The 25,510-nt window shown below is 36.2% G+C and overlaps 1 protein-coding gene across 1 annotated transcript in view; it reads right to left on the reverse strand.

The window, feature by feature from the left end:
- The window catches only part of CNST (consortin, connexin sorting protein), a 116,295-nt gene that overhangs the window by 78,519 nt on the left and 12,266 nt on the right, over positions 1-25,510 (reverse strand). The gene's annotated exons all lie outside the window — the stretch shown is intronic.

Here is a 25,510-nt window from a genome sequence, read left to right on the forward strand (position 1 = left end):
CTTGAGCCTTTTCTAATCTTTCAGCCCTTCTCTTGTTTTTCATATCTTTAAAAGATCATCCACAATGCCATAAAAATCACATTTACCAGGTACCCTGATATGATTATCTGGGTTGCATCCCTAAACTGATCAAAGGCTGCTAGATGCTTTCTTACTATCTTCATCCTTCTCTTGGTTTTCAACTCTTTATTGGTCATTTTTGGACTTTTTTTCCATGATTATTTTCCATGGATGAGAAAATAAAAGGAACAAGAGTTGAGTAATTTTACCTTCTTGCCATCATTTTTTATCATCATCTATGCACCTTGAGTATTATTGCTTCTGTTTCTTCATCTAATCCACATTTTCTTTCTTCATTCTCTCTCTTTCATTAAAAATCAAACAAACAAAACACCTTACTTTCTGTTTTAGAACCAATACTACTTTTTAGCTCCAATGCAGAAGAAAGCAGCTAAGGGACAGGCAAATTGGGGTTAAGAAACTTGCCCAGGGTCGCAAAGCTAGGAAGTGTCTATGGCCAGATTTGAACCTAGCTCATCCCAACTACAGACTTGGCACTGTATCCACTGTGCTAACTAGTTACCTAGTTTACTAGTAACCACTGTCCTCATTTCAAAGATGGGAAACAGGAAGGCTTATGTTCCTGACTGATGACACTTCACAAATCCTAAATTCACTACATTGTACTCTGGAAATCTTCATACCAAGCCATACACATCTATGTATCACCAAACATTTTCTAACTCTTGCCCTGTAAAATTTTAAATTAAAGAGTAAGTTTAAAAAAGTATCACTCCTAGAAGGGACATACCTTTTGACTCTACTCACTAATCCTTCTTACTTTCTGGATCAAAACATCCCATCCCAGTCACCATTACCCTGTATGTGTTATCTCCTCTCATTAGATTGTGAGCTCCCAGCTAAATGGATTGTATAAAAAAATCAAGCCATTCCCCAATTGATAAATGGGCAAAGGACAAGTATAGGAAATTTTCAGATAAAGAAATCAAAACTATCAATAAGCACATGAGAAAGTGTTCTAAATCCCTAATAATTAGAGAAATGCAAATCAAAACAACTCTGAGGTATCACCTCAGACCTAGCAGATTGGCTAAAATGATAGCAGGGGAGAGTAATAAATGTTGAAGGGGATGTGGCAAAATTGGGACATTAATGCATTGCTGGTGGAGTTGTGAACTGATCCAACCATTTTGGATGACAATTTGGAACTATGCCCAAAGAGTTCTAAAAGACTGCCCTTTGATCCAGCCATACCATTGCTGGATTTGTACCCCAAAGAGATCATAGATAAAAAGACTTGTACAAAAATATTTATAGCTGTGCTTTTTGTGGTGGCAAAAAGCTAGAAAACAAGGGGATGCCCTTCAATTGGGGAATGGCTGAACAAATTATGGTATATGTTGCAGAAGAGGAAACATATAAGAAAAACAATTGCTTGAACGCAGGGGTTGATGCGGACATGATTGGGGATGTAGACTTGAAATAACCACACCAATGCAACTATCAATAATATGGAAATAGGTCTTATAGGTCTTGATCAATGGCACGTGTTAAAACCAGTGGAAATGCGGGGTGGTTATGGGGAAGGGGGGTTGGGGGGGATGAAGGGGAAAGTAAGAACATAAATCATGTAACCATAGGGAAAAAAAAAAAAAGAATGTGAGCTCCTAGAAGGAAGTGGCTGTTTCTTTGTGTCCCTCCGGCTTAGCAAATCTAGTACCTAGCACATAGCATGTCCTTAATAATTGTTTTTTTTTATTCATTTAGGTTAATTGACTTGCCCAAAGTCATAAAGGCAGCAAGAGGTTTAGTAAATTGTCCATAACAGTTGCTGAAATATATTATGACTATAAATTAAGATTTTACATGAACTCTGTTATGATATAACTAAGATGAAAGGACTATTCATCCCACATTACAGGATGCATTCAATAACAGTTTATTATAGGTAAACAATGAAATGTTTTGAACTTGTGATGAATTTCAACTATTTTCCAAGAGTTCTCTGACTGGCTAAATATACATATTGTAGGAAACCCATACAAACATAAAAGCAGATAAAACTATTGTGTTTGCTGTTAATTTTTTCTTTAAGGAATACCTCAGATTGTTTTGTAGAACCCCAGGGTTTTGCAAAATACAGATGAGAATGTAGAAAACGGAAGGCTGGATATTAGTGCTTTCTTATCCCAAATGCAGTGATAACTTATATTTCAAATGATCATATCATGACCTTAAACCCTTCAACGTAACTTAGAACCACTAGCAGTTTTGATTTTATAAAGAAAAAAAGATCATGATTAGCTTGAAGTTATCTAGCTAATATAATACTGAAAAAACAAACAACTAAGTCTGTTCTTTCAAAAAACTTTGCTTGAATACCTTAAGGAATGCCTCTCCAAGGGGGCAGCTGGGTAGCTCAGTGGAGTGAGAGTCAGGCCTAGAGACAGGAGGTCCTAGGTTCAAACCCGGCCTCAGCCACTTCCCAGCTGTGTGACCCTGGGCAAGTCACTTGACCCCCATTGCCCACCCTTACCAATCTTCCACCTATGAGATAAATACACCGAAGTACAAGGGTTTAAAAAAAAAAAAAAGAGGAATGCCTCTCCAGTCAGAAAATGGATGACTAAGTGCCTCATCAACCATATTCTCTTACTTCAAAGATCCTATCATAATAACTTGGCATACATTTTTCTAATCTCAAGTGCTACTTTTCACAAAAATCTAAAGAATTAAAATATCATTAGAGATTTGGATTTAATAAGCTGCAGTCTACTGAATTCTTTAAAAAAAAAAGTAAAGCTTAAGATATTAGATAAACGTATTATTTATTTAATTAGATCTGAGTATATTTAGCAGCTGATTTCAAACTACAGCATTTACTTAGGAAATAAACACTTTATATGCATATGTAAATTTGGCCTGTATAATTTTTCTTTCTACATTTCTACCAACATATGTATAATATTGAAGTTGAAATAACAGTTTATAAAATAAATACTAAAATAAAAATACTCATTTAATAATTTCTATTCAAGGCTTCATAGTTGTTTTATCATTAAAATCCTCAACTTATAAATTTGTGTTGTGTCAGTGCAAGGCAAAATGTGAATCTCTGAGAGAGATTAAGAGCAACATTTTCAGCTATTTTAAATTTGGTCTTCAGAAAGAAAAAAATCTTGCAGCTGTCCAGAATTTCTAAGAGCTTAATTTTCTATTTAAATGCATCTGGTGATATTGTAGACATGCCTTTACAAATAAAAGCTCTAGGTTTTTACTTCTATTTTTAACTCCCCAGGGATTTTTAAAAAATAGGTTTGTGTATTGTACTTGTGCATATACACATATGATATATGAATAGCTGGAGTATACATAAGGGAAGAATACTATTTTTTTTTCCAAATTACAACAGACCCAAGTCCTAGGAGGCTCCTGATTGAACAACTCAGATCCTTAGGAACTATTTCCACTGCACTCTGTGGAGATCATTCTACTGTTGACAGAAACTCATCTATTAATCTTTTCCATGAGTAATTTCTTTATCTTCTGGCTTTACTTAACCAGGGTTCTATGGTAATCCATTTCAATGCTATATTTTCTAACACCCTAGAAATCTCCTTCTTGACCTCTCCCATGTGTGACATGTTAATCCTCAATTCTAGGTCATGTCTATGGTCTAAATTTGCAGAGCTATTAAATTCTGCAAGAGAAAATGAAAACTTCTGAATTGAATTCACCACAAATTCATGTCAAGTAACTTTAACCAGTCCTAGAGCTACAGATCTCTTGTTAATCAGCAACTACATTTCCTAAGGGAGCTTTCCTCAAGCCACTAATTACCACTTCAATTCATTCACAGCTGATGACAGGCTTTCCCCAAACAGAGATCCAGGTCACCGTAGGCCATGGAGCTCCCTAATCTTCCCCACCTGTTGACCACACCCTCCCTTACTCCCCTAAATAGCTAAATCCATTCCTCTGAGACAAAAAAGAAAGAAAAAAAGGATGAGATGTTCCAACTACTTTTTTTTTTTTTTAAACCCTAGTACTTCGGTGTATTGTCTCATAGGTGGAAGAGTGGTAAGGGTGGGCAATGGGGGTCTAGTGACTTGCCCAGGGTCACACAGCTGGGAAGTGGCTGAGGCCCGGTTTGAACCCAGGACCTCCTGTCTTTAGGCCTGACTCTCACTCCACTGAACTACCCAACTGCCCCCTTCCAACTACTTTTGAAGACTAAACCAAACCCTCAACCCTAGTACTCCAGAAAGGAATCCCCATTTCAGCCACTTATTTTCTCCTTTATCTCTTGCATTTTTAAGTTCTTCTTTTCCAAAGTCCCTTTCTTCACAGCCTACAAATACATTCAAGTCTCCACAATGATTAAAAAACAAAACAAAAACAAATACTTAGTATTAATTCTAAAATGGAAGCTAAGGGTTTTAAAAAAAAACAAAAACGCAACAACAACAAAAACCCTTTTTAGTTGTAGCCTCAGGATATTATCCTCACTTTCTTCTGCTCCTAACCTCAAGCAAGTTTTCTTTATCATCTCGGATTCTATCACCTGGTATATGTTACCCATTCCAACAAGATACCATCCGTAAATTTGACAAGAAAGACAATTTTCTGCCATGCCACTAATTTTTCCTATTTATCTCACATTCAGTCTACTTTCCTTTCCCTAAACTTATACAACTTTTAGTCGGACTTTGTATTTAGATATCTATGTATGATTTATGCCTTTTAAATTGTAAATGCCTTTAGGGTAGAAAATGAATTTTTGGGTACTTTGAAACTTAGTATTCCACAAAAAAATTGTTAACACAATGTAAACAATCAAATATTTATTTGATTTAAATATTTGTTATTAGTTTAGATGAGTAAACTAATGAAGGAGGAAAAGAATGCATTCATTATCTGATAACAACAAATTACTGTTAAGATTCTGAAGGTTTAACTCCTTAACAAATTCCAATTGTAAGAGAATGAGTCTCTTGAAGGAAGATTAGTACAATTTATGGGAATAAATTATACATTTGAAAGATGCTTCATATGAATACAAAGGGAAGGAAACATAAAAGGTTTAGAGGTCAGTCAAGTTGGAAAGTACCAGAAGCAAATTTCCCTTAAAACAATGTAGTGTCTTTAAAGACAAGAAACCTAATTTCAAATCCTGTGTCTCATATCTATTACCTTTAAAATCAGGGAAGTAATTTTTATCTGTGGACTTCAGTGTCTTTATCTGCAAAACAAGGGAGTTGATATAGATCAGTGATGGCAAACCTTTTATAAGTGGATTGCCAACACCACCACCCCCAAATGCTGTGCCCATCCATCCCCACCTCACGCCATGCCCCACCCTCCCAGAGAATGTTGGGTGTGCCCTACTCTCCTCCTTACCCCACAGGAGGGAGTGAAAAAACACTCCCATTGGGCTGCTGGATGGAGGGGCAGGTAAAGTGAGGAATATCCTCAGTGACTATAGAGGCGGCTCTGCTACACTCCAGCTTTGCCACCTGTGAGTCATGCACCTTACCCACTGTGAGCTCCCATTAGGCTGTTGGGAAGAGGAGACAGGTGATGTGAAAAAATGTCTTCAGATGCTGTGGGGAGGGGGAAGAAAGCAGCTACGAACAAGTCCCTCTGCCTTTCTGGTAATGAATTTGGGGGGTGGGGAGGAGAAAGAGTGCTATGTGTGCCCATAGAAAGTGCTCTCCGTGCCCTCTTTGGCAATATCACTAACCTAGACAGTCAATCATTGATACCTAGTATGTTCCTGATACTGTGCTAGGTTACCAGGCCACAAATTCAAAAATGAAACAGTAGTTGCCCTCAGAGAATTTTACATTCTGTCAAAGGAGAGAACATGTTCAGATACCAATATATACAAAATGTATGGAAAAGAAATAGAAAGTAACTTGGAGAGTTAGGGAACCATTAGTGGCTAGGGGTGGATCAAGAAAGACCTCAGATGAGAGATAGTGTTTGAGCATTCATTTAGAGAAAACTAAGAGATGAAGATGAGAAGGGAAATGTATTCCAAGTAGAGGGGGCAGTCTAGAGAAAGAAACAAGGCCAAGAGATGGAATGTCAAGTATCAAGATGAGCAAGAAGGAGAGTTTGGCTATACTTTTTTTCCCTCTTAATAATTCTTATATTCAGTTTTAGTATCATTCTAAGGCAGAAAAATGGCAAGAGCTAGATAAATGGAGTTAAGTGACTTGCCCAAGGCCACCTAGAATTGGTCATACTTTTAAGCAGGAATTCTTAGCCTTTTTTGTCTTATGAACTCCTTTTGCAAACTGGCCTACAGACTCCTCATAAAAATGTTTTAAATGCTTAAAATAAAACATAGGGTTACAAAGGAAAACAATTATATTGAAAGTTTTGAAACAATAAAAAAGTTTGGAAAAAAAGGTCAGGGGCCCCAGGATAAAGAAACTTGCTTTTGAATACATAAAGGGGAGTAACATAAAATAAGATTGGACTTGTTTTATATACAAACCAATATCAAGTCAATCAAATTTATGCCAATAATAGATTTTCAAATTTTTTTCATTTAATTTACTATGAATTTGCCCAGCATGACAAATGTGACTGCTTCCAGTAATGTCATGTTAGGTGGCACATATAAAGAATTTTTACCCAAACAAAAAGAATAAGTTAAGTCCACAATACAGAACCCTTAATGGAGAGGGATATCATTCAGAACTATCAAACCTTTTAAAAAAAAGATGAAAACTCTTATTCCCAAGCTTTCAAGTATAGGAGAGAAGCAAGTGGAAAAGGATGCAAAGGAAATTGAAGACATGGTCTGTGCTTTTTAGGAACTCAAAAATTTAGTTGCAAAGCCAAAGGAAACAACACATCTGCCCCCAGATCCCTCAAAAAATCATAACAGCCAACTTTTATTTGAGTACCAAGCACAGAGTATGTTTCACAGTAGGTACTTAATATTTATTGACTGAGAGACAGGCAAAATTGGGTCCAGATAATCCAGTTTAATATAGTACTTTTCAACAATGAGCTTAATGTTGATTGTTGATTCATAATGTAACATTATGAAAATCTCTTCTCTCCTAGAAATAAGTCACTGAGACTGAGTAGATCTGGAACACTTTAATCAGCCAGTACTTAGTGAATCCACTGAAGTACTGGTACTCTAGTACAGTGGTTCCCAAACTTTTTTGGCCTACTGCGCCCTTTCCAGAAAAAATATTACTTAGTGCCCCTTGTCACATACTAGCACTGCCCCCCCCCCCCCCCCGATCGCTGCAGCACCCACCAGAGGGTGGTGGTGCCCACTTTGGGAATCACTGCTCTAGATAAAATTTTTGAAAAGTTGTCTCTAGGGTAGTTTTAGGATAGCTATAGTGCTGGATATGGACTGTTCACAAGCTCTTATAATTTACACATAGAGAAATGTGAAGAATAAAAAGCAATTTTAGTTGACTACTTACACATATCATGCATATACTTCCTATATGCTACTTACTATATAGACACTAACTAGTCCTAGGCACTAATGAGTTTCCCAAATCTCTCTAATTGCTTTATTATTCTCTCTAAATACTGGATTTCCTTCTTCCTTCTCATTTATTATCTTGTTCTTCCTACTATGCTTCTCTTACTATGTTTTTCAGTTTCTCCCTGAATTTTTACTTCTTTTAAAAACAATATTTCCCCTAGTTATATGGGAAAATAATTTTTAATATTTATTTAAAAAATTTTTTTAGTTCCAAATTCTCTCCCTTTCTCCCCCTTCCCTCCTGAGAGTAAACAATCTGATATAGATTTTACACTTTCAATCATGTAAAACATTTTTCCATTAGTCATTTTGTGGAAGTAATCTCAAACAAAAAGGAAATTAAATATAACATGCTTCAGTCTACATTCAGACTCCATCAGTTCATTCTCTAAAAGCAAATGGCATTTTTCATCATGAGTCTCTGGGATTGTCTTGGATCAACATATTGCTAAATTACAAAATACTGTTGTTACTGTATACAATGTTCTGATTCTGTTCACTTCACTTTGTATCAGTTCATGTAAGTCCAGGTTTTTCTGCAGTCAGTCATCCTGCTCATCATTTCTTATATCACTAAAGTTTTCCAACACAATCATATATCACAACTTGTTCAGCCATTACCCAACTGATAGACAACTTCTCAATTTTCAATTTCCGAATATTAGTCTTTATTTCTACAATCAGGTCAATCAAGTATCTGTAAAAGTCCCTGCTATGTGCCAGGTGCTAGGGATACAGTAATTAAAACAATCCCTACTCTCAAGAAGATTACATTCTCAAAGTAGAAACTAGCATATACAGAATAAACATAAAGAAAATAAATACAAAGTAATTAAGTTTAAGGACGTTAGAGAGGGCAAACACTAGCAGTTGAGAAGGAGTAAGTAAAATTTCATGTAAAAGGTAGTATTTACACTGAGCAAAGAGTATGGCACATAGAAGTGCTCAATAAATGTTCACTGACTTACTGAATTATCTCTTCAAGGAAGAAAGGAAATGGTTTTATGAGGCAGAGATGAGGAGGAAGTACATTCTGAGAATGGGGGACAGCTGGTACAAGGGAGAAGTGTATAAGGAAGAGAAAGAAACACATTTAGCTAGGAAGAAGAATTTAGAATGGATGTGAGGTGGTGGTAAAGGACAAGAAGGCTGAAATGATAGTTGGGGTAGGGTTGTCAAGGATTTTAAAAGCTAAACAGAGGAGTGTATATTTGATGGAGGAGACATTAGGGAGCCACTGGAGTTTAATGAGAAATGACACTGTCAGATTGTAGTTAATAAGAAAACTCATTCTGGTAGTTTGTAGAGGATGAACTGGAGTGGAGAGAGACTTTTGAGATAGGGAGACCAATTAGGGAGATTTTGCCCTAGAGTAGTGATGGGCAAACTATGGCCAGATTGGGGGAGGGTGTGTGTGTGTGTGCAGTGGGGGCCCAAAATGTTCTATCCAGCAGCAGTCCATTATTCCTAATCTGACGAATATAATGAGTAGAATACAATACAATGAAACTTCGAAAGAGTTGCCTTAGAAACAGACTGACAGATGAGCATTTCCTTTCCTTTGGCCCCCTCTTTAAAAAGTTTGCTCATCACTGCCCTAGAGGGTCAATGTATTGAGAACATGAACTAAAGTGGTAATTATTAATAAATTTCTTAACCTATAACAAGCTACCACACAGGCATTCAGGAAGAAAAAAGGTTTAATGCCAAAGCAAGAACCATACTCACAAAAGGAAACAAGGCAGTAAGATTTATATGACTTGGGGCAGCCAAGGATCTGGATTCAAATATGCCCACTGACACTTTCCAGCTGTGCCACTCTGGGCAAGTCACTTAACCTGGATTGCTTAGTACTTGCCACTCTTCTGGTTTAGAACTGATATTAAGACAGAAAGTAAGGATGAAAAATATATATATATATGTATTTATATGACTTCTTTCAGAAATTAAGACATTAAAAACTAATTATCAGGCATTACCTATAGTAATAAAAGTATTATTTTCCATTGGGAAACAAAATTTTTATTGGAAAACTTTTTTTCTCATAAAAAAATACAGAGCTCTGAAGTTTCTTGGGCTCTCTTTAAAATAACAATTATATCTTATGCTAGAATAAACATTTACTTTATTCTAAGGAATAAACATATTTCTCAAACATAAACATATTTCTTCACATAGAAACTTCTAAGAATTGGTGAGCCCACCAAGCCTTAAAGTACCATGTACATAATATGCTTTATACTTGTGTAACAACTTCTATATTTATGAGTTATTTCTTTTTTTGGCATTTGCAAAACACTAAAGATTATCTATTGCAGCACATGCTTTTCAGAATTCATAAAGGAAATGATGCTTCACTTACTTGCCACACCTAAAAAAAGAGCAAGGAAATAAATTTAGGAATACAGAAATCCTATTCCTTTTCCCCTGAGAGTAGGTTCTTCAGTGGTTAGGGAAAATTTTAAAGCATTTTTTTCCTTTTGAAAATGTGTGGCAGGATATGAATCTAAACAACAAAGAGAGAAGGGAGAACTCAATACATCACAAGTTTGCTCTGAATCTCCTAATCTATATGCCAGATAAAATCTCTTTCCCTAAATAGTCCTGGTGATAGGCCCTTCTTTTTATATGTGATTTAAAAGTAACTGTCTTTGGGGCAGCTGGGTAGCTCAGTGGATTGAGAGTGGGCCTAGAGAGGGGAGGCACTAGGTTCAAATTTGGCCTCAGACACTTCCCAGCTGTATGACCCTGGGCAAGTCACTTGACCCCCATTGTCCACCCGTGCCACTCTTCCACCTATGAGCCAATATGCAGAAGTCAAGGGTTTTAAAAAAAAAAAAAAGTAACTGTCTTTGGCAGTGAAGAAAGCAGAATTTCTTTTAGAACAGTGTTATTAATAAAGAATTCTGAATCTGTGAAGAGTTCAGCTTAAAGTCAGAGGATTTGTATTCAAGGCCTAGTTCTGCCACTTATAGTCTGTGTAATGTTGGGCAAATACCATGATGTATCAAGGCCTCTTATTTCTCATCTTAAAATAAAAGGGTAGGACTAAATAGTCTCTAAGCTACCTTCCAGCTCTGATCCTATAGAGAAAGTATGAACTGAAGTAATCTAATTCAAATGAGAGATTCTATTGTGATTGCATCTTTCTAATAATGCCTCAGAAGTGAAACTTAGCCCTCTCTCACAGCTCTTTATTATCTAGCTCAAGATATTATTTTTTTCTTGCTTGAGGTCTTTTGCAACTTGTAATTTCTAAATCTTTTCAAATTATATTGCAGAACAGGAGAGATTTTATAGTTTGTTTTGATTATTTCTCCCCCTCAACCTCAACAAGAATCACACAAAAAGACTGGTATTACTCAGAATGGTCCCTTGTTAAAGGCACATTTTTATCAACACTCTCATTCAGATTATTTTCATAACATTTCTTCTAATTCAGCACCTTTAATATACTATATACTAGTCAATAAATATATACGTCAATAAATTAAACATATATTACTCTCTCAATTCCAAATGGAGAAATAAATCACCATTAACAAGGTACTATAGTGCATTTCTCAGACACCTCTCTTATAGTGTGCATACTTGGCTTCCTGTTTTGAGAGAGAAACAGTATATTTCCTCTCTCTGAGCTATGGAATAGAGAAATACAGAGCAGTTTTCTTATTTCATTCCTTAAAGAATGTGTGATTCTATCAGTCTAGACCAGTGGTTCCCAAACTTTTTTGGCCTACCGCCCCATTTTCAGAAAAAAAATTACTTAGCCCCCTGGAAATTAATTTTTAAAAAAAAAATTTAATAGCAATTAATAGGCAAGATAAATGCACCTGTGGCCATCACTGCTCCCCTGGATCACTGCAGGACCCACCAGAGGGCGGTAGCGCCCACTTTGGGAATCACTGGTCTAGACACTTCCTCCACTGATACAATAAGAATTCCTTTAAATCTTTGTAGATCATCTTCAAGAGCTACTATAGCTGAAAAATTCACTACATCTTACATTCAAATTAGAGGTAAGACTCTCTTAACTGAGGTTGATCTTTTGGGAAAAAAGGCTTCACCAGATCATTACCTGGAAGCTTCCTTATTTAGCAGAATTCATCGGAGCTTTCCTTCCACAGAATAAGCTTTGAGTATAAAGGTCATCTGCAATACTATGTCACAGGGTGGAACTTTAGAGAACATAAAGCGAGAATATCCTTCCTGTAAATATTGTTATTCGGTCATTTCAGTTATGTCAGACTTTTGTGATCCCATTTGGGGTTTTCTTGGCAAAGGTAGGAGTGGTTTGCCACTTCCTTCTCCACCTCATTTTACAGATAAGGAAAGTGAGGCAAAAAGGGTGAAGTGACTTGCCCAGGGTCACACAGCTAGAAAGTAGCTGAGGCCACATTTAAACTAAAGTCTTTCTTGATTTCAGGCCCTGAGCTCTATCCTTTGTCCACCTAGCTGCTCCAGTGTAAACATTACACACTTGTAGCCTAGTATCATGAGATTTTGTAGCTAATAAAAACTTAGCAATCATCTAATTCAAGCTTCTCATTTTACAAATGAAGATACTTAGGCCCAAAGAGATTGAATGACTTTCCCAAGGTGATACAAGTAGGAAGTGACACAACTCACATCTTTTGACTCCAAAACAACTTCTCTTTCTCCTTAGTACCTTGACCAGTAAAAAACAACTGTTAAGAGAAAAGAACAGAATGGATAACATAAGGAATAAGGTTATCTAACTATGTTTGTGGGTGTTATGTGTATGTGCACATGTATATATACATATATATAAAATACATATGGATGTTTCTGGTGGTGGTAGTGAAGAAACCTGTTTTATGTAATAAGTCAGGCAGTAAAGAAAATTACTGTTTTAAAGATTTGATTAGTATGTCAATAGCATAAGAATAAGCCAGTGGTATTATAAAGTCAAATAAACTCCACTACTAAAATAATTATCTTCCTCTGGCTTTGGTTTCTTTCAACAGATGAACTTTAAAATTAGAAATGAATGAAAATTATGATAGAGAGCATTTATCAAGCACATATCAATTACTAAGGCAGGCACTGGGAATACAAATAAAAGGGAAAAGCAAAGATAGTCTCTGCCCTCAAGGAGCTTATATTCTAATGGGGAAAAGACAACACATAAAAGGGGATGGTAGAAAAGTAGGTAAGAAGAGGGGAATGAGGTTCAGAAGTCCTGGGAGTTATGGGTTAAACCAAATTTGAAGTGAACATGAATGGCATGGGTGCTTCCTCAAAGGGAGGCTTGGGGACAAATTTATATAGAGGATAACACTATAGATATGGAGGCATGAAGATAGCCACTTGGGCCATTTCTTTTGTTTGCCATTTTGTTTCTGATAAAATGTAAGGGTTCTATTTTCACTCTAAGTTAAATATAAAAAGTATATAATTACATATATAATATAAAAATAAGCTGAGTTATCAGCTTCTATGAATTTAAACATGCTTTTGGTACAGAAGTAACTTTTAGTGTTCAATTATAATGAATATTTTAAATTAGTGGTTTTATATCTATGGTGTATCTTTCCTTAACTACATATTTATATGACTAAACCTATTGTTTTGAGGACAGAGTATTTAATTACATTTTCCCTCAATATTTCTGATACAACAAGCCCTAAACGCAAATGAAAGCCTAACCATTCAAAAAACCATATGCTTAAACAAAGCTGAGTTTACCCTAATTTGGTCTCTCTAAAATAATTCTACAAATAAGTTCTAATACATGGAAAACAGAACTCAATAGAAATAGAGAAAAAAATAACCCAGGAAAGAGATTTACTTAGTTCATTATGAAAACTCAGCTACACATGCTCTTGAAATCTTTTATATGAAAATAATAATAATAATTATTATTAATAATAATAAAATAATAAATCTTCACTCCAGAGTATATAGTACATACTTGGCAATTAAATTTACAAACACATATACATACAAATGTATATAACGCCCCCCACTGGTGGTAGGAATGAATACATTTTCTATCATCTGTTTCTCAACATAATGTGGTTGATTGTGTTGTTACCCAGCTTCTAGCAGTCTGAATTGCATTGAGTTGGAATGAATGCATTAGTTTCTATGTTATGTTCAGTTTTTTTTTTGGTCATGGCCAACTCTTTGTGATCACATTTGGGGTTTCTTGGCAAGGATTCTAAAGTGGTTTGTCATTTCCTTCTCCAGTTCTTTTTACAGATGAGGAAACTGAAGCAATAGGGTTAAGTGACTTGCCCAGGGTCACACAGTTAGTACATGTCTGAGGCCAGATTTGAATTCAGGAAGATGAGTCTTTCTGTCTCTAGGACCCATGCTCTATCCACTGTGTCACCCAAATGCTCTGTTCAAGACCCAGAGCCAGATAGCTGGACAAGTGGTACACTCATTCCATGATTGCTGAGACTTCTTCCATAAATCCTATCTAAACAAATAATAGTTCCTATAGGCACAGCTATAACGGATTTGTAAACACAGATTTGGAAGTGTCTTAAGAGTTCACTTAGTCCTGTTGACATGGAATCCAGCGACCCCAAACTTGTGGCCTAGTGAGATCTGATGAACCCCAAGTTTTAGAAATAGCTTGTAGGTGGGAGACCCCCAAAGCTTGTGCTTGTTCCCTGTTCCCTTGAGAATCCACCCTGAAGGGAATCCCAGACTGGCAGTTGCAGACTGAACCCCAGGGTAAATGCTAAATACCCTTTTGTCTTAGGTAGTCTCCCCCATAGTATCAGAGACCTAGTCCCAGGAAGGCACACCTGGGCAGGAACCATCCTTTAGTATCCACAGTAAGCAGCCCCTTCAATAGATAGCTCAGCCCGTAGAGTGGAGGACTGTAGATCTTTAGGTCTCTGATTCGATTTCGGCTGGATTTCGGCTCGATTTCCGCTAGAGGCTTGAAGGAGTCCTCATCTAGCACTCCCAGGGGGTCAGAGACCAGAGAACAAGCAGAGTTCAATCTTCAACTCTGCATAAGGCATGTGGCATGCAGCTCTGAGTGGAGGCCTAATCAGCCCTGTTCCCCCTTTCCCTTAATTAAAGAGTAGCTTTTCTGACTATTTCATAGTTCTGTGTTTTTTCTAAGGTAACAATCCAACCAGTAATTTGACAGATGAGGAAATTAAAGAAAATGAGGAAATTAAGTGAATTATCCAGAGTTAAACAAGTATGGCTAGGAGGCAAACTTAGGTCCTTTTGAAATTCAGCTCAAATGTCATCTCCTAAAAGATGCCTTATTGCTTCTGAAATATTAAATTCACATATATTTTGTATTGACTTATATGTGCCCACTTTACTCTAGAAGAGAATAAGTTCCTTAAGGTCCAGAGCTATATTGTTTTTTTATCTGTGTGGCCAGTACCTAAAAAAAGTATCTGCCAAATAACAAAAGTGAACTAAATGTTTGTAGAACAAATGCTAACATTAATTATACACAAAGCATTGTGCTAAGTAGGAAAGACACACACACACACACACACACACACACACACACACACACACAAATACATGTTCCCCTTCTTTTTCCCCCACCCCCAGCCAATCCCAGTCATCTACTTTCAGGTTCTTTCTGCTGATCTGATCTGCTTCTGATGTTGAAATATTTGATAGTGCCAAGGATTTGAGTGAGGAGAACAAAAAAGTAGAAGAGAAGCAGGAAAGGACAGACAGGTGGTTCAATGGATTGAGAAATGGTTGTGGGTTCAATTCTCCTCCTTACCACTCTTCTGCCTTGGAACCCATACACAATATTCAATTGAAGATGGAAGGTAAGTCTTTAAAAAAAAAAAGAAGAAAAGCAAGGAAGCGGAGGAAAAAATTTTGACAAGTTTCTTTGATAAAGGTGTCATTTCTCATAGCGAACTGAGCCAAATTTATAAAAACACGAGTCATTCTCTAATCACTAAATGGTCAAAGGATATAAGTGTAGGAAGTTTTTAGAAGAAATCAAAATTATTAAGTCATATGAACAAAAAATGCTCTAAATCACTACTGATTTATGAAATGCAAATTAAAACAATTGAGGGACCACTTCATATCCATCAGATTGGTTGGGATAACAAAAAAAAGAAAGCGACAAATGCTAGAGGATATATGAGCAAGCAAATATATTAATGCATTTAAAAAAAAACTCTTACTTTCCATCTTGGAGTCAATACTGTGTATTGGCTCCAAGTTAGAAGAGTAGTACGGGCTAGGCAATGGGGGTCAAGTGACTTGCCCAGGGTCACACAGGTAGGAAGTGTCTAAGGTCATATTTGAATCCAGGACCTCCCATCTCTAGGCCTGGCTCTCAATCCACTGCCCCCATATTAATGCACTCTTAGTGGTGCTGTGAACTGATCCAACCATTCTGGAGGACAATTCCAAACTATGCCCAAAGGGCTAAAAACTGCATATATCCTTTGCCCCAGGCAGAACTATTAAAAGGTCTATACTCCAACAATATCAAAGAAAAAGGAAACAGACTTATATGTACAAGAATATTTATAGCAGCTCTTTTGGTGGTGACAAAGAGTTAGAAACTATGAGGATGGCCACCAATTAAGGAACAGCTAAACAAGTTGTACATGAATGTTATGGAATACTATTTTGCTATAAGAAATGATGAAAGTAATGGTTTCAGGAAAACCTGGGAAGACTTCTATGAACGGATGTAAAGTGAAATGAGCAGAACCAGGAAAAAATTCAACACAGTAAAGTAAAAAGAAACTGTGCCTTTTCTAGCTCAAAATCAGCCATGTTAATCATTTTGCAGAGCCCAAAGAAGTCTAGTACATTAAATGCAAGAAAATAATCACTCTGGCTTTCAGTTTCCTGATCTGTAAAATTATTTTTTTTTAAAAAGTGATTGTTCAATTCCTTACCAGGTATTAGGAAAAGAAATATATTCATATATGAAGGTGATATTAAAAAACAGTATTAAACATGGCTTTAAAAAAATTGTTCTTTAGTTGTTTCAACTCACAACCAGATTGAAACCCTTCTATGAAACTATGTTTTCTATGTTATCAGCACATAAATTGTTCAATTGAATATATATTTTTTCTTTGATTAATTTTTGGCTACAAGAACAGATTTAAGATGACAAAAATTAAGCAAATATGAACTTGCTATTAATTTTTTAAAGTCTTGACCTGTGATTTTATTTGGAAATTTCCTCCACTAATACAAATCAGGAAGTTATTTTATAACTTTGGTCTTAGAAAGGTGCCTTGGGAAGGGGAAAGGGATGAGCATTTGCCAGGCACTATGCTAAGTCCTTTACATTTGAGCCAAACAATAACCCTGTAAGGAAAATGCTATTAAGATTCCCATTTTATAGCTGAGGAAATTGAAACAGACATAGGTAAAATGATTTGTGAGGATCACAAAGCTGGTCTTTGTCTGAGGCTGAATTTGAACCCACAACTTCTTACTTTCAGATTATTCTCTCCCCTGGGATACCTAACCACCTGAGGGGGCACTGAAAGGTTAAATGATCCACCTATGAGGAGGACTTGAACATAGGTTTCCCTAACTCCAAGGTCAATCATTATGTCATACTGTCTTAAAATTCACTTTAACAAACAAAAAACCCTCTCCCCTTTAAGCCACCAAAACCATGGAAATTATCGAACAGGAAACAGAATGAGGGGAAGCTTTAAAATTATTTATCTTTAAAATTTTTATTTATCTTGTTTTTACTTATGTTGACTAAAAAATAAAAATTGATATGGACAATAATCAGCATAGTCCAAAAGAAAACATGAGTTAGTTTAAGAGAAAACTATGAACTCTAATATTGGACTACATGTTCAATGATAGATAACTACATTTTCCTTGTTCTTCTTCCTTGAAAATCTGCAAACAGAATTTAAGGGTTAAGAGACAACCAATTCTAGATGTTTCATGGTATTCAAGTTAAAATATCTGAAGAAAAAGTCAGAAGTTATTGGCTATTATTGATTTTTTTTTTAAGGTAGAGAACAGACCAGAATCTAGTTTCTTTCAAACCAACTTTAGGACTTGTTTTCTCAGCTACTCCTTACTTAATAAAGTTTCTTTTATTTTCTAAAGAATTCTTGCATTCTGTTTTAGTAAATTAATTAATTCTAAGCCAGAAGAGTTATAAGGGCTAGGCAGTGGGGGTTAAGTGACTTTCCCCCGATCACAGAAGTAGGAAGTGTGAGGCCAGATTTGGACCCAGGTCTTCCTGACTCCAGGTTGGACATTTATTTTCTGTGCTACCTAACTGCCCCATAAATTTATTTCCAATTTGATAAATGATACCTTGATAAATTACATAAGGATTTCAATATATTCTCTATATGACAGCTATAATTTATATAGTACTTTAAGGTGTTTATAAAGTACTTCTATACCTAACCACAATTAAGCTTTGTAATATTCCTTATGAAATTCATAATATGACTAAAGTGTGAAACTAGGATTGGTGAAATGACTTATAGATGCCCATGTTGGCAGGCCTAGAACTCAAATCCATGTTTTTTCATTAAGCTAGTATAAGATTTAACTTAATGTTTAATACTTGAAGTATTAAATTTATAAAGTTTATTATCTGATAAAATAGAACCATTTGATTAAGTTTTTCTACCTGCTCAAAAATCCCAGCTCCACCAAAGCTGCTACAGGAAGGAAAGAGAAAGCCAGGACTCCACCCAATTTATATCCCGTCTATGGCAGCACATAAGGACAGGAAGTGAGTAGGGTGCTGGGAATCGTAGTTTTGCTAGGGATCATGGGTATCCTTTGGGTAACAGATTCTAATTACAAAATCCCCCACTCCCACCCCCAGGATCCTTTGGGAGACTGGTCTCCCCAATGGATCATGTAAACCTAACCTACTTATAAATTACAATAATTTTGGGATAAAAGGGAAAGAGAATAAAACCAATGATTGCTAAAGCATGGACAAAAAGCCAATTAGGGGGCAGTCCCCTTTGGCATAAGAATATACATACAAAATAAATGTGTTCAACCCCCCACAGTTCAATCAGTTATATTCCACAGTTCATTCTGGGTCTTCTGATGCTGTGGATGTTTCTTTAAGCATTTTTATGGGTGCCTTCTTCAAACAGTTCACTTCCTAGATTCTGGGAGGTAGCAAGTTTCTTAACTTTTATAAAACTAGAATTTTATGATAATTACACACTAGAGAGTACTTGTGCTCTAAACAAAGAACTAATTAATAGCAAAATGATCAATTACATACATACCCAAATATATACTAGCTATTACTAAAATATAATCATACTAAGATTATGAAGAACTGCTAAATAATTCACATAATGGGAGTAAGACAGAAGACTAATGTCTTAGAATAATTAATAAATACTTATTAATTAAATGCCTACTATGTGCCAGGCTCTGGGCAAAGAGTGATATAGAAGGAATGCAGAGAGACTAATGGGAGAATGAAAACAAGTTGGTAAAATCAGGGCATAAAGGAATAGAGAAGTATGAGGGAAAACTAACAATTATAAAAAGGTGAGAAGCCGATGAAAGGGAGATGATTTACAAAGGTAAAATACCTATCCTACTTAGCAATGCTCATATTAAAATGTTTACATATTTCAGAGTTTAGTTGGATGATAAGCTTTCTTAAATAATGTACATATCCCACAAAGAAGCAACAGTGTGAATTTTAATTTGAAGGATTAATAATTCATGATCATTTCAGACCCACCTGCTATAATTACTCATAGGTACTCTTAAAAAACTGAGGGTGGGAGGGCAGCTGGGATTGAGAGCCAGGTAAGTATTAATTCTAAGATGGAAGGTAAGGGTTTAAAAAAACCCAAAAAACTGGGGATGGAGGAATGTGAGTGGGGAGCCACTATGAAACACCAGTGGGTTTTAGGTGACTAGATATAAAGAATTAACAAGTTTTTAAGTGCTAGATGTTTTAAGAATTTCAATTGACAAGACATCTTAAGACCATTAAGAGATTATTCCCTATCAGAAAATACCTGTGTTGATTAAGATTCCAAAAAGAAAACTCAACTCAGAAATTATCCTGTGAACAAAACTAGTTTAAACAGAACATTTCCCATAATTCCCATTCTTGTTTTAAGATGAAATAAAATGTGTTTATTCCAGAGAATCTAATTAAACGACTAAAATATACAACTCTTTCATTACAGAAAAGAGAAGGGACTACAAGGCAGAAACTTTCCAATATGGGTAAGCAAACTAAATTCAATTTTGTTTTTGTTTTGTTTCTTAGCTAAAGTAAAAACATGTTAAAACAAGAGTTTAGAATGTTTCTATCTTGGCATTTTTTCATGCTTTCTGAGAGCCAAGTTTCTAAGACTCCCTTGAATTCTTGCAAGGCAATTTCCTAGATCCCAGTTACTTTTTAAAGCCAAATTAAATATACTTCATTCAACAAATAATTGAGCAACTATCCTGCATAGCATGGAACTCAGAGTTGTGGGAGGTCAACATGATTTCTACTCTTGTTAAAATTCATTCAAATAAATATTATTGCTCAGTAACTACGCAACCTAATTTAGGGAAATGAGGCATACACACATAAATTATATAATTAAAGGCAATGCCTAATCAAAGGCATAGTCAATAAATGCTATATAAGAACTCAGAGAAGGGAGAGAGCACAGTGGGCATGTAATTGAAGCCTTGAAGAAGAAAAAGTTTTGGTTTTTTTAATCTTTCTAGTGCCTATCATAGTGCTCTGTACAAATAAAATGTTTAATATTTTTAATGTTTGTACTATAAAATAGGATTGAGACTTTAGATAGGCAAAAAAGAGGAGACAGTATTTGCAGCAGAAGAATATAAACAGACTATGGTTATTTAACTGGGCAGAGATTAGAAGTCAGTCTTTTGGTCTGATTTAATTAGATTAGAAATTATAGAGTAATAAAACAGCTTTTCCTTTTGTTTCCGATTGTATCACCAGAGCTCAATTAACTTTGTAAAAGAACTTTCTACTCCAGGTAAACTTTCCAGCTCACTGTACCTAAGAAATCATGTACTTTCCTCGATATAGCACTGAGTCAAGAGATTTGAGTTCAATTTGCATAACCTCTTTCAGTCTCATTTTCCTTGTTATATAAGAGTTGGATTCTATAACCTTTCAGGTCCTGTTCAGTTCTAAATCTATGATCCTATGATTTATACTGCTGTCCACTGATTCTATAGTAACATATGTGTGTGTGTGTGTGTGTATATATGTTCTCTGTTCCTTTTCACCTGTCAAAATCCTATATACATCTCAAGGTCTATCTCAAATCTTACCTCCACATGAGGTTTACCCTTAGTATCCTAGCTAGAAATGATCTTTCCCTTCTTGAAACCTATAAACTTGCCAATCATTATGCCCCTATCATTTCCTACCTTATATGTTTATATACGTATATAGTTATTTATATATACTTAAATAGCTATTTTTATGCATATACATGTTGTCTCCCCAAAAGAGACTATAAATTTCTTGGGGACACAGTTTAAAAAAACCAAAATAAACCAAAAAAAAAGCATTTATTCCCCTACGGTGCCTTGCCTGTAGTAACAACTCAAATATTTGTATATTAGATGTGAAAAGTGGGCTTGAGCCAAAATGTGGAAGCCTTTAAATACTAAGCTAACAGGTCCTAACTTATAAGCTACAGAATCCAGGGAGTCATGGAGGTAAGGAGTATTAAGAATCATCTTGAACTCTGAATATATAAGCAAAGAGGCATCATTGTATAATTCAAATAAATATTATTATGGGTCTATAGCAGGGGTCGGCAACCTTTTTGGCCAAATGAGCCACAAACGCCACATTTTCTAAAATGTAATTTCATGAGAGCCGTGCAGTGCTCACAGTGTGCGCTCCTATAACAGCGCCTGAAAAAAAATTGACTTTATGGCTCCTGCAGAAAGAGCCATATCTGGCCCTCAAAAGAGCCAGATATGGCTCTAGAGCCATACATTGCCGACCCCAGATCTATAGTCTATTAAACACTATGTCAGGGGCTGGGGATTCAAATTTAAAATGAAACTCTCACTGTCACCAAGAGCTAGGTGGCTCAGTGGATTGAGAGCTAGGCCTAGAGACAGGGGATCTTAGGTTCAAATCTGGCCTCAGACACTTCCTAGCTGTGTGATCCTGGGCAAGTCACTTAACCCCCACTACCTAGCCCTTACCACTCTTCTGCCTTGTAACCAAGACACACTATTGATTCTAAGGTGGAAGGTAAGGTTTTTTAAAAAGCAGATTAGTTAGGTCTTCATGGGGGAAGAGAAAAAGTACAACATATACATCAGTAAATATATAAAGAATAGAAACTGAATAAATACAATGGAATTTTGAGAAGAATGGATACTAACAACTGGAGATATCAGGAAATGTTTCAAAACAGAAGGTGATGCTTAATCTGAATAATCAAGAAATAGAGACTTGGGGAAGAGCCAATGAAAAAAATATGGAGATAGGTGAAAAAGGGTCCTGTATAAGGAACAATGAGTAACAAATGTTTGTTGAACTGAATAGGAAGATTAATTAGCACTGTTACACAGGATGATTTGTTTTGTTGTTTTTTAAATAAAAACGCTTACCTTCTGTCTTAGAATCAACATTGTGAGTTGGTTCCAAGGTAGAAGAGCAGTAAGAGCTAAATCCCTGATGGCAAACCTATGACACGTGTGTCAGCACTAAGGGGGAAATACAGCAGTTCAGGGGTGGACAACAGCCCTAGATCAGTGATGGTGAACCTATAGCATGGGTGCCAGAGATGGCACACAGAGGACTCTCTATGGGCACACATGCTGCCTTCCCATCAGAGTTTGTTACTAGAAAGGCAGAGGGACGCAGGTGGAGCTACTCCCCTCCCCATCTTTGCCTGATGACATTTTTTCATATCACTCGCCTCGTTGCCCAGTAGCCCAATGGGAGTGCACAAGGGGTAAGGTGGGTGGCTCAAAGGTGGCAGAGTTTGAGGGGAACGGAGAGCTCGGGCCACTATCCTACCCCTCTCTACACTCACTGAGGACATTCCTCACTTCACTGACCCCACTGCCCAGCAACCCAATCAGAGCACTTTCTCCCTACCCTGTGTGGGGCATGGGGTGTAGGGTAGTGGTGAGGCAGAGTGTGCCTGGCACTGGGGGGGGGGGAGCATGGCACTCCATCTCTAAAAGGTTCGCCATCACTGCCCTAGATCATTGTGAGGCAATAAGAGTAGAAAAGAAGGAATAATGGGGTAAGAGTAAAATTCAACCTGATTCTAAGATATGACCCTAAGTAATTAGGGTAATTATAGAAATACAATGTGAGGAAATGGGCATTGATTTTGTTGAGATGGGAAACGCTATTCTGGTTTTACTTTTTATTAACACTTGATGATTTTGTTCTTGGAGAATAGTACAACAAAAATCTCAATTTTAAAAACCAAAATAAGAACATGTCTAATGAAACCAGCTAGATGGCACAGTGGATAGTCAGAAAGACATCTTCTTGAGTTCAAATCTGACCTCAGACACAATTAACTAGCTGTGTGGTCCTGGAAGAATCACTTAACCCTGTTTTGCCTTAGTTCATCATTTGTACAAAGAACTAGAGGAAGTAAACGGCAAACCATACCAGTATCTTTGCCAAGAAAATCCAAAATGGGGTCATGAAGAGTTAGATATAACTGAAATGAGTGAACAATGAAAATAAAGCCAGATCAAAACTTCATCAACTGCTGCAAAGATGACAAGATAATTACCCTGTTCTGCTGTTCGAAACTAAAGTCAAAATAGACATAAGACCACCACAAAAGTTTAACATTCAAGCACATTTTTAAAATTTCATGAACCATTAACTTTTAACTTTGCATATTCATCTAAATTAGAATCTACAACTTGAACTTCCTTAGCAGTTTGGAAAATAAGTAAAGCCCCTGGGAGAAATACTCCTTTAGATCATTATGGTTCCATAGAATATAATGAAGCAATAATTTGCAGATATATTTTGAGATCAAAGAAAGCTAATTAAAGTTTGTTTGTTTTTTTTTAAATAAGACACTTCTGAAGGGCACCTTATCAAGCTTGTTAACTAATTCTAAGCATTTAGGTGCCTTAACTTTAATTTAGGGATAGTAAATAAACTGTTAGGATAAAAGAGCCATTTTTGGTAATATTCTTTTAATTAAAAATTTTTTTTTCCAGATTACATGTCATTCTTACAACTTTTGAAGTCACATGAAATTTTCTATTTATGTGAAAAATGTAGAATATGCACACAAATGCTTATTTTTTATTGATCCAGGAGAAATTTTGTGCCAACCTCAACCATCTTCTTCTTTTTTTTCTTTCATCAAGGACAGGTAAATTTTTCATAGCTAGACAGTCTTAGAAAGTATATTTTGTACCTCTCATATACTTAAGCATTATTTTGTATTATAAGTATTTCAGTATGTGTCTCATTTTGCTACTGAGGCTGGACAGACTCAATGGAATGTTGTTTCTCCCAGAGACTAGCATAGTACTCTGGAACTGAAGTCACCTAAAAACAATACTGATTTGTATTTTCCTCAATACTCCCCATCTGATCCCTTCATTGTGCAAGTTCCCACCCTCCAAGCCTCTGAGTCAGGCACTGGCTCCTCAAAGTAATTAAAACATAATGGCAACCTGGGCACTCTAGCAGCTGACAATTAGGTTGGGAAAAATCTCTTTCCCATTTCCCCAAACTCCCAGTGTACCTCCTGGTGCCAAGATCCCTTCTTAGCTGTGGCAGGCACCTGTGGGGAAGGAGGTTTTGCACTTAGGGCAGTAAGTGGTGAATAAGAGTTACATCTCCTCCTTTTAATTCTTGGGTGTACTAGAGAAAATCCCACAGAATGTGCAACAATGAATGGATTGGCTATGATCTCTATCATATATCCCATTACATTGCCTTTCCCCAAAAAATTGTACCACCTCCAAACATCCCTATAATTATTAAGGACACTACCATATTTCTAGTTACCACTTTAAAAATTTTAGTGACTTTTCTTCCTCTCTTATCCTACATATCTAATTAGTTGTTAAATCTTATTTCTGCCTCCACAATCTTTCACATCTGTACACTTTTCTCAACTCAAAGGGCCTCTATTCTAGGTTCAGCACCTTTAATGTGGACTAACAATTAGTCTCAGGGCCACCAGTTTCTCCTCTCTCTGATCCACCCTCTACACTGTTGTCGAGATTTTTCTTAAAGCACAACCACCCCTCTACTCCAATGACTCCTTATTGACTACAAAATAATATAACTTTCTTTTCTTTTTAATAGTCAATAAGCAAAAAAGCACAATGACCTCTTGTAGACTACATATAGGCCATAAATCTAGAAGTAAAAGGGACTTTAGAGGCCATCTAATCCAATGCCTTCATTTTAGAATTGAGGAAAGTAAGTCCTGTATACAATGTTCTTCTGGTTCTGCCAACTTCCCCCTGCCTCAGTTCATATAAAATCTTTCCAGGTTTTTATTAATCCATTCCTCTCCTCTTTCATTTCTTATGCCCTCTAAATATTCCATCATATTCACATACCATGATTAATTAATCTATTCTCCAAGTGATGGGCAGGAATTCTTTTAGTTTACATTTCTCTGCTACAATAAGAAAAGCTGGTATGAATACTTTTGTCCACATGGGTCTCTTTTCTTTTTTGTTTTAGGGTATACATCTAGTAGAATGGCTAAAGTACCTTTATTATGCCTGGTTCAGTGGCTTTTCAGGGTACCTGGGTTGTGCCTAGTTTAGTGACTTTTTAGGTAAAGTTCCAAAATTGTTTTTCAGAATGACTTATCCAATTCATTTTCACCAAAAAATACATTAATTTACTTGTCCTCCATATTCCCTCCATCAACTGTCATTTTCTTTTTCTCTTTCTCTCTCTCTCTCTCTCTCTCTCTCTCTCTCTCTCTTCTTTCTTTCTTTCTTTCTTTCTTTCTTTCTTTCTTT

Source organism: Gracilinanus agilis, chromosome 4 (genome assembly GCF_016433145.1).
Source record: "Gracilinanus agilis isolate LMUSP501 chromosome 4, AgileGrace, whole genome shotgun sequence".
In the NCBI taxonomy this organism is placed as follows: Eukaryota; Metazoa; Chordata; class Mammalia; order Didelphimorphia; family Didelphidae; genus Gracilinanus; species Gracilinanus agilis.